Source organism: Apis mellifera, linkage group LG3 (assembly GCF_003254395.2).
Source record: "Apis mellifera strain DH4 linkage group LG3, Amel_HAv3.1, whole genome shotgun sequence".
Taxonomy (NCBI): Eukaryota; Metazoa; Arthropoda; class Insecta; order Hymenoptera; family Apidae; genus Apis; species Apis mellifera.
In genome coordinates this window covers 1411091-1429220 of record NC_037640.1, presented here as the reverse complement: position 1 = coordinate 1429220, position 18130 = coordinate 1411091, and the positions used below count along the sequence as shown (strand labels likewise).

The following is an 18130-nucleotide window of genomic DNA, read 5'->3' as shown; positions in this document are numbered from 1 at the left end:
TATATATATATATATATAATGATTTCTTATATAGAATATAATTTCATTTGATTGTTTTTTATTTATTAATATAATCTTTTATAATTGAAATAATATTACTTCAAACAAAGATTATAATACATTTCATACGTATATAGTTTAATTCAAAATTTTTTCTTAAAATGAATAATATATATATAATAATATATAATAATATATATATTGTATGTAATCATTTAATAATTAATGAAATATAATTTTACGTCGTTAAAATTTATAATTAGTAATATTCAAAAAATGATGGAGAAATCAAAAATATAAAATGATGAAAAAAAAATTATGTTAATAATAAAATTATAATAATATCGTTGTTTGTGTGTATTTTTTACATAATAAAACAATAATATAAATATTATAATAATATTATATAATATTGAATTGTATATAAAATTATAAATTAAATTTAATAGAAAATAAATAAAATATATTATATAAAATAAGAATTACATAATATGAATAATAAAAATCATAAGAATAATATATATAATAAAAGAGTTCTTTTATTCATTATAATATATTTAATCGTAATATTTTTAATATAAAAAAATATATTTTTAATTATTTTTAATTTATTATTTTTTTGTTTTGTTAAATAAAATAGCTTCATATTGATCTTAAGCATAAATTTATATAAAATATCATTATATATGTTGTTATATAAGATATATATATATATATATATATATATCTTAAAAAAAAAATTAAAATACTAAAAATCAATAAGATGTATATCGCAAAAATTGGTGCTCTATTGTAAGAATTTTCGAACATTCTTCTCAATGTATACCATTTTTATAAACATCTTATTTAGAAACATCTATAATTCTGGTACTGGATGCAGACTTATATCATCTTATATAATAACTTACCGCCATCTACCGTTCCTTTTAAAAATTAATTTGAATAATAAATTCATTGAAATATATAAATTAATAATCAAATTAATAATGATAAACATGTTGAAAAAAATTGAATAAAATATTTCAAAAAAAAAAAAACAATTTTTTACAAATAAAAACACTATATTGGATATATTATTTTAATATAATGTATCAGCTATGTTTGATTTTTCATATTTTACAGAGATATTCTTTTCTTTATCAAATTTTATTTACTCTATACAAATCTTTAAGATCAGTATTTCTATTATATTGATAACAATGGTTTCAATTCCTTCATATAAAATTTATTCATATAAATTTTCGAAACTAATAATATTTTATAACTTCAAATTGGATGTAATATTATCAATTTTTCTTTTAATCTTTTAAATTTATCGATATGAATTAAATTATTACCTATTTATAAAATAAAATAAAAAAAAAGGTTATTTTTCTTCAATATTTACTAAATAAATATATTTTTCTTATTTTCTTATTTTTAAGAGAATATGTTTTCAAAAATTTTCATAATTAAATTGTATTTTTATCAATTTGAGATTAAATAATTATTATTTTAAAAATCTTTATTTTCTAATTATTATGAATAAAAATAATAAACAATTATTAATAATTCATTTGTCATTTTGAGAAATTGTTAAACAATAAAACTATTATTATATCAATTGCAAAGATAGGCAAAATTTTAATGGTTAAAATTAAGAATAAAATTACTTTAAATTTTAATATTTATTACATTTTAAATATTGATTACCAATTGACATATATATGTTTATAGAAGCAGTAAATAAGCAATGATGCTGCGTATTAATGCACCATTATCATGAATATATATAACCAGCATTCAATGTTTAATATTGAAACATTTTTATTATTTTGACTAATAATTAATATAAATTAATATCATCATAATAATAGTTTTAATATCATCATTATTAATTTTTGTTCATAATGAACTTCAGTATTTTACAAATCAAATTGAATACGAAGATAAAATATAAAACAATTCTTATCGCAAATGACGAAATTGTAATTACTGAAATTATGATAATTAAACATCAATTGTAAATTAGCTTTATAAACCAATAAAGCTGCTTTATACTTACAATTTAGTGGTTAATTTATTATCTATTGTAGCATAACTTAATATTGACAACAAAGGAAATTAAATTCTGAGCAACTGCAGAAACAATAAAAAGATGATGCTGCTTGCAGATTGATGGAAAACTATGCGAAACAATATCGTAAATGAAAAAATCAAAATTAATAAAAAGACAAATATCATAAATAACATCATATTGCAAGTAGTAATGGAATTTGGAACATATGGAATCGATTTGAATCTTAATAACAATTTGAAATGACAAATGAAATTCGAATCATATTGAATCTAATTTGAAGTTTAAAAAATTTCGAAAAAAAAGTTTTAAGTTTAGTTTTAAAGTTTTGTGGAAATCTTGATTATCTTTGGAATCTTGAAAATTTTAATTGGATTTATAAATAATAAATAATTAAAAAATATCAATTTTTATTATATTTATAAATATATTTAAAAAAAAATATTTTTTAACATTTTTATCAATTCAATCATACAGTGTTATCGTTCCTCTGTAAAATCAACTTTAATTTATTATCATAGGATTTTTTTTTTGTCAAAATAAATCGTTTTGAAGCGATAAATCAAAATTGATGTTACAGAAGAAAAATAGTATCAGAAAGGATATAGTTGAAAAAAATATTAAAAAAAATTACTTTCTTTGAAATATTATATATTATATATAATATCCATAAATTTATCAAAAATTGATATCTTTTTTTCTATTTTACAGAAATATATAAGAAATTTTTTCATTTTTAAATAATAAAAATTCGTTGATTTTTATGAGTTTTATAATATTTGTGCTATCATTTCATCATATCTATTTTTTATTGAAAAAGATCAAATTTATAGAAAAAAATTTTAATCTACAAATTTTATATTATTTGCAAAGAAAATTCCATCTCAATCAATATTAAAAAATTAATAACATTAATAACATTAATCCTTTAATCCTTTAATATCGCAGATTAAATTGGAATTTTCTTTTCATGAAAAGATTTTACGCAACTGTATGAAACTCTTTTTTTTTTTTTTTTTTGCTTAGAATCACTAGGACGTACAGATATATATCGTATAGACTGTCATTTCACATGTCGTCAGTCTTTATATACATCGTACAAATTACCATCTCTTTACGTACTATCTAGTTACTCTGAGTTAACTAGATAGATCCTAGTAATCATCTTTCCAGCTTTGCACAGTATATTAAGATTTTTTTTTAAACAAAAATTTATCTTGAAATAGAAGATTTTTCGTACAATTTACTTCTGATATATATATATATATACATATATATATATATATATATATATATATATATATATATATATACATATATATATATACATATATATATATATATATATATATATACTTGTTGATATTAATTTAATGAAGAGATATAATAAAAGAAATTAAATTCATACTGTGTACAGAGAACGACGGAGTGTAAAAAAACGATAAACTATGTATATCCTATGTATATAGGATGCATAGAGGACGATATTAAAGGATTGAAAAAGTAGATGCACAAAGTAATGCAAAAAGCTTCGAAAAATATCGAAAATCATAGTGTATGAATATTCAAAATCAAAATAAATTATCATTTTATTCAGAATTGTTATAAAATTTACTTTTACAATTTCACGTTATAAAATACAATAAGAGAAACAAGTTTGCATTGTTGAAACAATAACAATGTTTTTTTCAACTATACTATATACTAAAAATAATTTTTATCTTAAATACATCTTATGGTTTGAACGATAGTTTCAATAAAACATGCATAGACAAAAAGATAAAAAAATAGAAAAAGAAAAGAATACTTATTTTGCTAATTAACGAGCGACGAATTTCAATTTGAAATATAATTGAATAATTGAATAATTGAAGATAGTAAAATCACGGAGCAATGCAATTCGGTCGTAACGTCGAATGAAAATCATTTTTACTGCACGGTATGACAAATGAATACGAATATCCATCGAACGATATTGGCGAATATATGAATGATTGCTGATCGTTCATCGACACATTTGTCATTTATCCCGGAGGAGCGTAAATTTAAGAGATGTCAGAGATTCTACGAAAAGTTTCGCGTCCATCCGTTTTTTTACAAAAAAAAAAAAAAAAAAAAAAGAAAACCAATTATCAGTTAAAACTATTTATAGCGATGATGAAAAATGTCGTGAATGTTAAATGTTGATCTATTCGAAAAGATATCGTAACCTGTAATGAAAGAAAGATGGTGATTTATCGAACGTGGATACGTTATTTGCAAACGAAAACCAAGTCGATAGATTCTTCGGTTGGTGAAAAATTTTATTGGAATCGCGACACTTGGAAAAATTTCAAGCATTGGAATATCCGTGCAGATGCGGAGTCAGGGATGGGTATCGACGATGTCGAGACACGAGAACGCTTTTCCGGTGACACGTAAATAAAAGTTCGAAGGTAAAGCGGTTGGAAATAGAACTAGCCTAGATTAGGGTGCGGTGGGTTTGAAGGGGAGAACAATTGACACGTTGAAAATATTTTTTTTTATCAGGATATAAAATTTTAATCATTCAATGACGCGTACAATTATAAAGATCCGTATCCATTTTTAATGTATTATTATATATATATATTCTCGTATATTATGTATCAATATGAACAGGCAAATATTACTAAAAATATTAAAAATTCAATGTGTAACGAATGAACGATGATCGATGATGTGTTATATGCACATGCGTCCTAATTTTGGGATATTTGATATGTGATCAAATTCTCATAGAAATTATATTCTAATTATTCAAGATTTGAATCACTTGCCATCCTTGAAATCTCTTGCTTCAAACAATAAAATTTTCGATATGGTAAATATATATTTCTTTCCATAATTACATTTTTTCACAATTTTAGTATTTATTATAAATTAAGAATCTTGTAACAAATAATAATTTTTTGATAATTTTTACTTATTAAGTATATATAAAAAAAAAAAATTCATTAATATATGAGTTAAGTGTAGATTCAGAAAAGAAATTTCATAAGAAATAAATTTATTAAAGATTTTTGATTATCATTAAAGTTCAAAAAATAAATAAATAGTAACATATAATATTATATTATTATAAGCTTTGTAATTTGGACTGAAAGCATATATTCTCAAGAGAATGTATCAAATAGGCATCTAAAAAGTTTAATTTTTTTAGAAATATAGATAGAGAAAAAGAAGAAAAAAATTTCTCAAAACTATATTTTTGAATATAATAAAATAAATAGCTACTGTCAGTATTAGAATGTCAATATATTACAACTTTCGACCATTTTCTTATTATTAGAAATATTATCTATCAATTGATAATAAATATAATCTATCAATTGAGTTTTAGAGTCTTTCAATAATTTTGTTCATTTTCGTTTCAAAGTGGCAATAAAATAATTATTTCTTTTACTATCTCTTCTACATTAAATGATATTTAAATACAAAGAAAATTTTGTCCAACTTTCTTTGTAATATATCTTCATATTCTAAAAAAAAAAAAAAAAAAACGAAAATAAAACTCAAAATTATTTATTACTTTCTTTTAATTTAACGTATAATAATTACAATTACAAAATTATGTTCCAACTTTTTATGACACGGAAATATGCCATTAGGACCAATTGAAAATCGTTGCACTAAAGTCAGATAAACAGAAACGCGAAATGGTTTTTATTGATTTTAATACATTTTATCTATTAAGGAGCAGCGAGATTTAGAATTCACAGCGACGAAAGGAGCACGAAACTACAGATAGTGCGATAAAACAAGAAGAGGACGAGAGAAAAGACATCGTAGGAGGAGACGACAAAATAAAGACAAAGACGAAGCTCGTCAGGGCGATATAGCGGTGAAGGGGGAAGTAGAGAGGAAATCTCGAGAGGAAGAGATCTTCTCTCTTATTTCTAAGGTAGTCGGTTTTTCTTTCGTTTCGGTATGAAACAGACCGAGCACGTATCTCGTTAGCGAATCATTAGCAACTCTCCTCGTGCTGCAACTACTGTCGCAATGAATGCTCGCGGCTTGTTCTATCCCTCGCTGTTTCAACGTTTTCTTTCGCTTTCTTGCCCCATTTCAAGTTATTTTGCCATTCTAGACTTTTGCAGTTGGCGTGAAATTATCATTATTTACCGTGGAATTATCATTATATACATTTATTTTCCAAATTATTGTCTCTGAAAATGTTATTAGTTTTATTATAACGCGCGATTTATGAGGGAAGATCTTCAAGCCGGAAATTTAAATACTTTATAAAATTTTAGATATTATATTATATTAATTCCTTTCAGTGAGGAAATTTTAAGACACGTTGAAATTGATCTTTAAAAATTTTATTTTGTAACTCGTAAAGTATGAAAGGTAGAAAAGAAATTTTTACATAAAAGTTTCATTTTTAAATTAAATTTACCAAATGATTAAAATTTTATCGATTATTCAAATAATTATAGAAAAAAATTAGAACAAATCATTTTTTTAAAAATTCATTCTTTTTTTCACTTAAAATTATTTAAAAGTATTTTAATGAATAAAATAGTTGTAAAATAATACATTTAAATATTTACATATTTACATTAAAATTTTTATTTTTTTTTTATTAAAATAAAAAAAATGTCATATAAATATATTTTCCATATATCTTTTTTCTAATTTTTAAATAATAATCAATAATAAAAGAAAATATTTGAAATATCTTTACGTGTTTTAATTGTGTTATTATATATATTAGTATTAAATTTTCCACTTTTTATTTGAAAATATCAAAAAATAAATACATAGACATGTATTTTTCTAATAATCTTAAATTCATTTTTAATTTATTTTTCTTTTTTACATATTCAGCACAAAAAAAATATGCAAATATACAATTTTAATTTCCAAAATTAGAAACCTTATAATAATTGAGAATCAGAAGATTATGCTAACATTTTTTCAATTCCATTTCATTATCAAAGTTATTTTATATATCTCTCTTAGAATATAAAATATTTTGAGAATATAAAAATTTTTTAGAATATAAAAATATTTCTAACAATTTAAAATAAAAAATTTATTTATAAGATATTTTAAAAGAAATAGATAAAGAATATACTATGTATTTGAAATATTTGTAATTATAGAAAAATTATAAAATCTTAAAGAGCATGTACATAAGAAAAAAATGTACAATGAAACCTTGATTAATCGATTTGTTAATATCTACATTTCATCATTCAAAATTTTGATTACGTGACGTTTCTTATTTATTAAGGATACAAATATATTTAAAAATCAAATACTCGAGAATTATTATCAAAAGTTATCTATTCATTAGAAAAGACTGTGTTCAGAGTGATTTTTGATAATAATTTTCAATTTCAATGTCATTAATACAATGTAATTTGATAATAATTTTCAAAAAATTTAATCTTAAATGTATTCACAATTTCATAAAAATCATACTTTGCTTTCGAACTTTTACTCCGCCAATTATCAGAATTTTATACGTAATCAATTGATGATAATATTATTAATAACATGATAGATATATGTATAAAATAAAAGTGAAACGTAAAAATTAGTTCTAAAGGAAAGTAAGAAAGAAATTTGAATAAAAAAATACAATTCTAATAATTTTCTGTTGGATTTATTTGAGCTAAGTATTTCCCGATAAATCGATGTTTTATTGAATATTTCCTCATTCTTTAAATTAGATAGATTTCGCTACAAACACACTGCACAATGTGATATTATTCAAATCGATACTATTGTTTGTAAATCTTATTCCTTTTCCAATACTTTAATGTTTCACAATTTAACAAGAAAAGAAGTATTTCTAGAGAGAGATAAGTTAAACAATCGCCAACGACCATACCACGTAGGAACTACTGGTTCTCGTTCGATCACCAAAGTCAAGCTACGTCGGGCACGGTTAGTACTTGGATGGGTGACCGCTTGGGAACACCGTGTGTTGTTGGTTTCTTTTTTTTTATCTTCTCATGTATTTTATCAATATATATTTATTTTTATCATTTTCTATGCTGTCTTATATATTGTAAATTCTTTTTCATTCCTTGAATTTTACAAATTTCGTTATAAAAATATATTGTACAATAATATTATTGAAATCGATGCGATTGCTTGCAAATCTTATTATTATTCCAAACATTTTAGTGATCCACAAGTTAACAGTAAAAGAAATATTTCTAGAGAGAGATAAGTTAAACAATCGCCAACGACCATACCACGTAGGAACTACTGGTTCTCGTTCGATCACCAAAGTCAAGCTACGTCGGGCACGGTTAGTAGTACTTGGATGGGTGACCGCTTGGGAACACCGTGTGTTGTTGGTTTCTTTTTTTTTTTCTTCTCATGTATTTTATCAATATTTATTAATTTTTATCATTTTCTATGCTGTCTCATATATTGTAAATTCTTTTTCATTCCTTGAATTTTACAAATTTCGTTATAAAAATATATTGTACAATAATATTATTGATATCGATGCGATTGCTTGCAAATCTTATTATTATTCCAAACATTTTAGTGATCCACAAGTTAACAGTAAAAGAAATATTTCTAGAGAGAGATAAGTTAAACAATCGCCAACGACCATACCACGTAGGAACTACTGGTTCTCGTTCGATCACCAAAGTCAAGCTACGTCGGGCACGGTTAGTACTTGGATGGGTGACCGCTTGGGAACACCGTGTGTTGTTGGTTTCTTTTTTTTTATCTTCTCATGTATTTTATCAATATATATTTATTTTTATCATTTTCTATGCTGTCTCATATATTGTAAATTCTTTTTCATTCCTTGAATTTTACAAATTTCGTTATAAAATATATTGTACAATAATATTATTGAAATCGATGCGATTGCTTGTAAATCTTATTATTATTCCAAACATTTTAGTGTTCCACAAGTTAACAGTAAAAGAAATATTTCTAGAGAGAGATAAGTTAAACAATCGCCAACGACCATACCACGTAGGAACTACTGGTTCTCGTTCGATCACCAAAGTCAAGCTACGTCGGGCACGGTTAGTACTTGGATGGGTGACCGCTTGGGAACACCGTGTGTTGTTGGTTTCTTTTTTTTTATCTTCTCATGTATTTTATCAATATATATTTATTTTTATCATTTTCTATGCTGTCTCATATATTGTAAATTCTTTTTCATTCCTTGAATTTTACAAATTTCGTTATAAAAATATATTGTACAATAATATTATTGAAATCGATGCGATTGCTTGTAAATCTTATTATTATTCCAAACATTTTAGTGTTCCACAAGTTAACAGTAAAAGAAATATTTCTAGAGAGAGATAAGTTAAACAATCGCCAACGACCATACCACGTAGGAACTACTGGTTCTCGTTCGATCACCAAAGTCAAGCTACGTCGGGCACGGTTAGTACTTGGATGGGTGACCGCTTGGGAACACCGTGTGTTGTTGGTTTCTTTTTTTTTATCTTCTCATGTATTTTATCAATATATATTTATTTTTATCATTTTCTATGCTGTCTTATACATTGTAAATTCTTTTTCATTCTTTGAATTATACAAATTTCGTTAAAAAAATATATTGTAAAATGCGATATTTTTCAAATCGATGCGATTGCTTGTAAATCTTATTACTTTTACAAACATTTTAATGTTTCACAACTTAAGAATAAAAGAAGTATTTCTAGAGAGAGATAAGTTAAACAATCGCCAACGACCATACCACGTAGGAACTACTGGTTCTCGTTCGATCACCAAAATCAAGCTACGTCGGGCACGGTTAGTACTTGGATGGGTGACCGCTTGGGAACACCGTGTGTTGTTGGTTTCTTTTTTTTTTTTCTCATGTATTTTATCAATATTTATTAATTTTTATTACTTTCTATGCTGTCTCATACATTGTAAATTCTTTTTCATTCCTTGAATTTTAAAAATTTCGTCAAAAAAATATATTGTACAATAATATTATTGAAATCGATGCGATTGCTTGTAAATCTTATTATTGTTCCAAATATTTCAGTGTTTCACAACTTAAGAATAAAAGAAGTATTTCTAGAGAGAGATAAGTTAAACAATCGCCAACGACCATACCACGTAGGAACTACTGGTTCTCGTTCGATCACCAAAGTCAAGCTACGTCGGGCACGGTTAGTACTTTGATGGGTGACCGCTTGGGAACACCGTGTGTTGTTGGTTTCTTTTTTTTTATCTTCTCATGTATTTTATCAATATATATTTATTTTTATCATTTTCTATGCTGTCTTATACATTGTAAATTCTTTTTCATTCTTTGAATTATACAAATTTCGTTAAAAAAATATATTGTAAAATGCGATATTTTTCAAATCGATGCGATTGCTTGTAAATCTTATTACTTTTACAAACATTTTAATGTTTCACAACTTAAGAATAAAAGAAGTATTTCTAGAGAGAGATAAGTTGAACAATCGCCAACGACCATACCACGTAGGAACTACTGGTTCTCGTTCGATCACCAAAATCAAGCTACGTCGGGCACGGTTAATACTTGAATGGGTGACCGCTTGGGAACACCGTGTGTTGTTGGTTTCTTTTTTTTTTTTCTCATGTATTTTATCAATATTTATTAATTTTTATTACTTTCTATGCTGTCTCATACATTGTAAATTCTTTTTCATTCCTTGAATTTTAAAAATTTCGTTATAAAAATATATTGTACAATAATATTATTGATATCGATGCGATTGCTTGTAAATCTTATTATTATTCCAAACATTTTAGTGTTCCACAAGTTAACAGTAAAAGAAATATTTCTAGAGAGAGATAAGTTAAACAATCGCCAACGACCATACCACGTAGGAACTACTGGTTCTCGTTCGATCACCAAAGTCAAGCTACGTCGGGCACGGTTAGTACTTGGATGGGTGACCGCTTGGGAACACCGTGTGTTGTTGGTTTCTTTTTTTTTATCTTCTCATGTATTTTATCAATATATATTTATTTTTATCATTTTCTATGCTGTCTTATACATTGTAAATTCTTTTTCATTCTTTGAATTATACAAATTTCGTTAAAAAAATATATTGTAAAATGCGATATTTTTCAAATCGATGCGATTGCTTGTAAATCTTATTACTTTTACAAACATTTTAATGTTTCACAACTTAAGAATAAAAGAAGTATTTCTAGAGAGAGATAAGTTAAACAATCGCCAACGACCATACCACGTAGGAACTACTGGTTCTCGTTCGATCACCAAAGTCAAGCTACGTCGGGCACGGTTAGTACTTGGATGGGTGACCGCTTGGGAACACCGTGTGTTGTTGGTTTCTTTTTTTTTTTTCTTCTCATGTATTTTATCAATATTTATTAATTTTTATCATTTTCTATGCTGTCTCATATATTGTAAATTCTTTTTCATTCCTTGAATTTTACAAATTTCGTTATAAAAATATATTGTACAATAATATTATTGATATCGATGCGATTGCTTGTAAATCTTATTATTATTCCAAACATTTTAGTGTTCCACAAGTTAACAGTAAAAGAAATATTTCTAGAGAGAGATAAGTTAAACAATCGCCAACGACCATACCACGTAGGAACTACTGGTTCTCGTTCGATCACCAAAGTCAAGCTACGTCGGGCATGGTTAGTACTTGGATGGGTGACCGCTTGGGAACACCGTGTGTTGTTGGTTTCTTTTTTTTTTCATTTTCTCATATATTTTATCAATATTTATTAATTTCTTCCGTTTTATATATTGTTTTGTAACCTGTATAATTTTTTAGTTATATTGACATAGAATATTCTATATTCTCTAATATTATGTTTGATCGATATTCTTTTTTTTATTCAAGTTTTTTACATCAATAAAAAATGTATTTTATTTGTTCTAGAATTTTTTTATAATTTGTTTTTGTTTTATTTTTTGTTATTTGTGAATATGATGTATGTATGCAATGGTATAATATACAATGTTTCTCAAAAAAAGAAGATACAAAAAAAAATAAGATGTCTAAAAAGGAAAATGAAAATAAATTGGATTTTTTTTCGAAGTTATAATTTTTCGTTATATATGAAGGATTTGTAAAATTCATAATACCATAAAACGATACAAACAAAGTCGAATAAAAATTGCAATTTGTAACTATACGATGTCAAAATTCTTGGTCTATTGCATTATATTACATCATGGATATATATCTCATCTGCAGTTGTGAAAGAGTTAATCATTCATAACTCAGATATATATATCATGTGTTCATATGACGTTATTTATTTATTCGATGTACATTCGTTCCCTGATGTATGGACATTGGACGTGCATTTACACACACTATATGTCGAATTCGAACGAATTTCGCCGATTTATCTATCAATGTAGAACAGGTCAAATCGAAATATAACCATTAAAATTACTTTATTTATCAATCGATTGATTACTCGAATGCATGCAATATGAACATCCTGCACATTATCTTTGTATGTGATATAAATGCGTATATATCATGAGTGAAGAAAAATCGTAAATACATAATAAAAAAATAATCGAGGAAAGTAAAAAATGAAACTGAGAAAAAATAGTATATATTAAAGTGATGAAAATTTGAATAGATTGTTTTCCTCGTCGTTGTCGAACGTAACACTATTTCTACTAAAATAGAACGTAAAATAGAATAAAGAGTAAATAAGCAAAAGTGTGGTAACAGTAGGGATGAGGGTAGAAACTAAAGAAACCAAAGAAAGCAGAGAAAGGTAGAGAAACGCGGTCGTTTGGCGAACTGCCTGGTATATTGTGACCATCGTAGGGGAGGATTTAGTAGGAACTCGTTGCGCGTATAGGTCGATGCAATTTCGAGCGTGGGAGAGCGAAGCGTGTCCGAACCGATTTTGCGGTCCTCCGAGACATTATTGTTCGCATCCGTTACCATTCCGGATGTAACACGTAGCAAGATTAACGATTCGTCAATTAGCGCGGCTAATGTATTTATGAGATAACCTCGTAATCTCTTCGAATCCGTTGCCAGGGCCGATTTGCTTATTTCTACATTTGTTTCAATACATATAATAGAAAGATCGATTGTTATAAGAAATTTTTATTTTAATGTTTACATGTTGATAATTGATGCGTTGATTATTACTATAGATGGACAGATCAAAAGGGAGAATCTTGTTTGTCGGGAGAAGTTGCAAGTTTTCAAGCTTTGGAGAGAGATTAAAAAATAATTATTTACGAAAGGATCCTCTTCATCGATTTTGATGATCTTGAAATAAGGGAACATGACTTTGAATAACCGATTAAAAAATTGATAATTATTTATAAAAGATCCTTGAAATATCATATCATACAAGCTAAATTTTTCTTATAATGATTAATTAAGTTTTCAAAATTATAAAAAATACTTAGGACGAGGATATGCTGATCGAAGAAGAATAATAAAGATGATGATTCAATAGTTAAGAAAACAGAAGATAAAGTCCAATTGGAATTAGTCATTGATGGAAAATGCATTACAAATGGAAAGAAACGTGATCCATTCTCCACGAATGATTCTTTGAGTAATCGTATTGAATGACATTGACTCTTTTGTCCTCGAGGTATTATGTGTACAATACAGTGTCCGGTTAATGGTCACACGATCGGGAATGGAACGCATCAGTTATCCTGGGAGATAAAAACGTTCTGAGAATAAGCTAACGGCTTTTCTCTCGATTTCGTTCACTGGCTATTGGAAAATGGGAGAGGAACATTTTTTTTATGAGCGAAATAGAAAAATCCGTTTTGTTTTGTTAACGCGTATTTTAGGTCAAGGATCAATATTTTACACACCATTTGTTATACATCGTGTTTTAACGCAATTTTTCAATATTTACTTGATTGTAGAAAAGCGAAGAGTAAAAACGTGATTGATCTAGAAAACATAGCTTGTAAAACATCCGTAAAACAGTCATCCAAGATCTTATTTTGGTACAATACGATGTGTAAAACATTCTGAAAACATGTGTGTATCTTAAAAATTGAAATTTTGTGACAGTCAAATACACACACACACACACACACACACATTATTGTATTATATTTATGATATATTTATTCCAATTTAATATTAAAAGTGTATCTTACATAAACAATATATTATAATAAAAAATCAAAATATATTGTGATTTATGTAAAATGTTATTTGTACAAAATATTTCTATTGATATATTTGTGGAAAGACCAATATGTTTGATAGATCAATTTTGAAAGAGATCAAAATAAACATGGATGTTGATATAAAAATATTGATTGAAATTTATTTATTAACATTAGAAGTAGACATATAATTCTTAAATATTTATTTTAAATATAAATGATTATAATTAAAGTTATATCATGAAAATAAATAGATATATATATGTAATTAATAAATTATATTTCTATCTTTAATAAAATACAATATTAATTTTATTAAAAACATTTTATTGTTTTAATCATAAAACAAAAAATTTGAAATCCTTTATTTTAATAAGTTTGGTTATCCAATGTTAAATTATTGGATAACCAGACTATTGAAGTTTGCATTAGCTGAAAATGGATAATATATGATAATAGAACAATTTTTCTCTATTTCCTTTCATTTAACAAAAACTTTAATTCAATAACTTAATAAATAAGTTTCAATCCATATTCTTGCAACTTTAATATCAACTTTAATATTTGTTTTGACTTTTAAAATTGATTCTCCAAAAATATCCCACGAATATATCCCAACATTGTATTTGAGTCTAATTAAAACAATATGTTTTGTTTGTTTAATGAGGAGACAAATATTAAATTATCGACTAATAGTTTTAAAAAGTATCATCAAATATCTTCTAATTATTTAAAAACTTTCAAATGACTTTATCATTTTAAATGTTAAATGTTGAACAGATTCTATTTTTTTTATAAAAATTGAAATAAATGAAAAAGCAAATCTTATTAAAATTTGCTCAGAATTTATTATAATATAAAATTAATCGTAATTTCTAATATATTTCGTTGCTGACGTATTTCATCGTTCTCTGCACGCGCAGATTCTGTGCAAGAGCAATTCGGGTGCGTAATCAGTGACATAATGCGTTCAATCAATCATTCAATCAATCAATCGTCACATCATTCAATAGATCAATTGTTCAATCTATTGTAATGTCATTGGGTCTATATAAGAAGATATCAAAGTATCAAGATATCAAATTAAAGTTCACAATTAAGAATCAAGTTTACAATTACATTCTATCTGTAAAGATATAAGTAATAATAATTTTTTCTTTTTGATAATTTAAAAACTGCAAATATACATTTTAAAATCTGCAATATAATTAAAAATATTAATAATAATATTGTCAGTACAGTTTTAAATTTTTTTAACTTTTTTAAAATTGCACACAATGATATTATTGATAATATTATAAATCATGTATATTAACATACTATTGATCAATATTGACAAAATTATTGATGTGCGCTTTTTAAAATAATTTTTAAAAAATTCTTAAAAGATTCTTAAAATAATGATTTGATATTTTCTTGTTTTATTTTTTGAAATATATATGTAGGAAGATTTAAATTTTTTTGAAAAACTTTATGAATATATCTGTGAATAAAAATACAACAAAATTTTATATAAATATATGAGTTCCTTTTAAAAATAAAAATATAAAATAACAATGGATTGATTTTTTGTTCGATACCGAAGGAATAAATTAAAAATTGAATTTATTGCAATACTAATTTCTTGATTGGTTTCCTTTAATTTCGACAAAATAATTAATTTCAATATTTATAAATACAAGTTAATTACATGCGAAATGTGTGTGACTTAATACCCTTTTAAAATATAAATGAAACTAAACGTGGTAATATCAGGATAAAAATTCTCGAGAAATTCAATTTGCATACTGCAATAAAATTCATAGAAAATTCGATCTTTCGTTTTATAGGGAATCGCTTAACTTATATCGAAAGGGAAAAAAATTTCCTCAAAGCTTTCTAGGAGCACGAAAGAACGAAACGAGCGGTAAAACTGAGGTAATAAGGATAGCGAGAGTAAAGGAATAACGAGAAGAAAGTAAACCACTACGAAAGTAGAAGGAAAAAGAAAGAACAAAAGAGATTTGTGAGCTTGCTATCACCTGGTATTCGACCGAAATCGTTTCTAGCTTCGTAAATCTTCAGGAATATCCAAAGATAGCCAAATGTTTTTTAAAGTCTCCATCCTTCTTCTTGTCTAATCAGTAAAATTTATAGTCTCACTATCATTTCCATAATATACACATATATATGTATATCAAAAGAACTTTCTCACAAAGATATGACAAACGATTATATAGAATGTCCTAAAAATTAATCGACTTAATTGGTAATTTGTGAGATGATTTCAAGCAACTTTTTCCTTCGAAGATTTTCATTTTTGTTTTATTAACGAGTTATCAATGAAAAACATTAGCCAAACACAAAACGTTCATATCAAATAATAGCGCGACAAGTCTACGTGTTCTGCGATTGGCCAATGTTATTTGTTAATAATTCACATTAACAAAACTGAAATAAAAATTTTTGCAAAATTAGAGAATTTTTTGCAAAATTATTTAAAATTATTCAAATGTTATTTATTATAAGCTTACTGGTTTTTGGAATATATTTATTGATGGTTAAAGTGAAAATCATTAGATGTAATATAAAATTTCACCTTTAGAAATTATCTTTTTTCAATTTTTTATTATTAAATTATCACATATTAGAGTGATCGATTTCAGAAATACCATTTTAAATTGAATGATCAAGCTGTTGTTGAATAGTATAAGGATCATGATGATGACTGCTATTTTCTTTTTTTCTATTATCATATATAAATCACCATTTTTGCATATGAACTAATATAGTTTATATATGGAACTAAATATTAAACGATATAATAAATTAATAAAATTAATTAATTTAACATCAAATTATTAAAAATTTGATGAAATAATGAAAGAAGTTTAATTTAAGTTTCGTATAAAGAATATATTTGGCTTCTGTAATATTGAAACAAATTTGGCAAAGAAAGATCTTGATCCTAATAATTTTAACTCTGCTTTCCGACCAATAAAATCTATTGAATTTATCGAATCAATTTTCGATCAACGTTACATATTTCATAAATGAAGCTAAAAAAAAATGTTAAATAAAGTCTTATCAAGAATATTTTCATCCCACCGTGTAACAATCAACAACAACCAAACCCAATACTAAAATCGTTAACGCGATTACCTGTGAACTCGTAAAAGTTAGAGAAACGTTGAAGTGCCAGATAAAAGCTTAACGATAAGAGGTGTGTAATCGACTAACGGGAGAATCGTTACCTTTCTAAATGCTGAAATAAACGAAGAGGCAAACAAAAGGGGAGGAGGGGGGGGAGGCGAAGGAGGGAGGCAAACGAAAAAGAAAAGAAGCGATAGATAAAAGGGAAGTTGGGTGAAGGGGAATAATCGATAAAGGGTTGAGAACGCGTTTTCACGAGATTCCTGTGAATCGTGGTCAAGAGGAGGGGAGGGGGGAGGATAGATAGCCGAGGAAATAGCTAGGCAGAGAGGAAGTACGTGATCCGGAACCTAGTACGTATCACCTATTGGAAAATCTAGCTATTATACGATGCATCGCGTCGCGTCGCGTCGCGTCCTCCTCTCAGGAATAGACTCGGCTGACCCCTCGGGGGGCTAAGACCGTGCTTTATTTTGCCTTCTTGGGGAGGCCATGGAAAGACGGTATTTTTATTCAAATTTCATTCGATCCGTTCTCAAACTTTCCCTCTGCCCCTTCCTCGAACGAGGATCGTATTATACGACTTCTCTCAGATAAAATCGTCTCAGTCTAATACCGAGACTTTTCAAATTTATTCTATTTGTCAGAAACCGATTCCCGGTTTTTCTACGTATACATAATATTTGAATCCTCGTTCGAATCCTTCGTTTCCAGTTTGCCTGACTAGTTCAGTCTGTTAACGTCTGTCTAAATTGTCTTTCACAGCGATCGCTACGATCTCGTAGATACGATTACTCCATTAATAATCTAATACGATCTTCTTGTTAATC

General features: G+C 26.0%; 10 non-coding genes and 1 pseudogene across 10 annotated transcripts; all 11 read left to right on the top strand.

Annotated features, from left to right (window-relative positions):
- The first annotated feature begins 7905 nt into the window (after positions 1 to 7905).
- Positions 7906 to 8024, top strand: LOC113218692. Its single transcript, XR_003304474.1, has one exon. It is a non-coding gene; the product is annotated as a 5S ribosomal RNA (ribosomal RNA).
- Positions 8025 to 8275: 251 nt separating this feature from the next.
- On the top strand, positions 8276 to 8397 carry LOC107964142 (annotated as a pseudogene).
- A 251-nt stretch (positions 8398 to 8648) lies between these two features.
- Positions 8649 to 8767, top strand: LOC113218691. The gene has a single exon (XR_003304473.1). It is a non-coding gene; the product is annotated as a 5S ribosomal RNA (ribosomal RNA).
- A 250-nt stretch (positions 8768 to 9017) lies between these two features.
- On the top strand, positions 9018 to 9136 carry LOC113218690. The gene has a single exon (XR_003304472.1). It is a non-coding gene; the product is annotated as a 5S ribosomal RNA (ribosomal RNA).
- A 251-nt stretch (positions 9137 to 9387) lies between these two features.
- Positions 9388 to 9506, top strand: LOC113218689. The gene has a single exon (XR_003304471.1). It is a non-coding gene; the product is annotated as a 5S ribosomal RNA (ribosomal RNA).
- A 253-nt stretch (positions 9507 to 9759) lies between these two features.
- Positions 9760 to 9878, top strand: LOC113218705. The gene has a single exon (XR_003304486.1). It is a non-coding gene; the product is annotated as a 5S ribosomal RNA (ribosomal RNA).
- Positions 9879 to 10127: 249 nt separating this feature from the next.
- On the top strand, positions 10128 to 10246 carry LOC113218693. Its single transcript, XR_003304475.1, has one exon. It is a non-coding gene; the product is annotated as a 5S ribosomal RNA (ribosomal RNA).
- A 253-nt stretch (positions 10247 to 10499) lies between these two features.
- Positions 10500 to 10618, top strand: LOC113218697. The gene has a single exon (XR_003304479.1). It is a non-coding gene; the product is annotated as a 5S ribosomal RNA (ribosomal RNA).
- A 249-nt stretch (positions 10619 to 10867) lies between these two features.
- On the top strand, positions 10868 to 10986 carry LOC113218688. Its single transcript, XR_003304470.1, has one exon. It is a non-coding gene; the product is annotated as a 5S ribosomal RNA (ribosomal RNA).
- A 253-nt stretch (positions 10987 to 11239) lies between these two features.
- LOC113218686 lies at positions 11240 to 11358 on the top strand. Its single transcript, XR_003304468.1, has one exon. It is a non-coding gene; the product is annotated as a 5S ribosomal RNA (ribosomal RNA).
- Positions 11359 to 11610: 252 nt separating this feature from the next.
- On the top strand, positions 11611 to 11729 carry LOC113218698. Its single transcript, XR_003304480.1, has one exon. It is a non-coding gene; the product is annotated as a 5S ribosomal RNA (ribosomal RNA).
- Positions 11730 to 18130: the final 6401 nt, after the last annotated feature.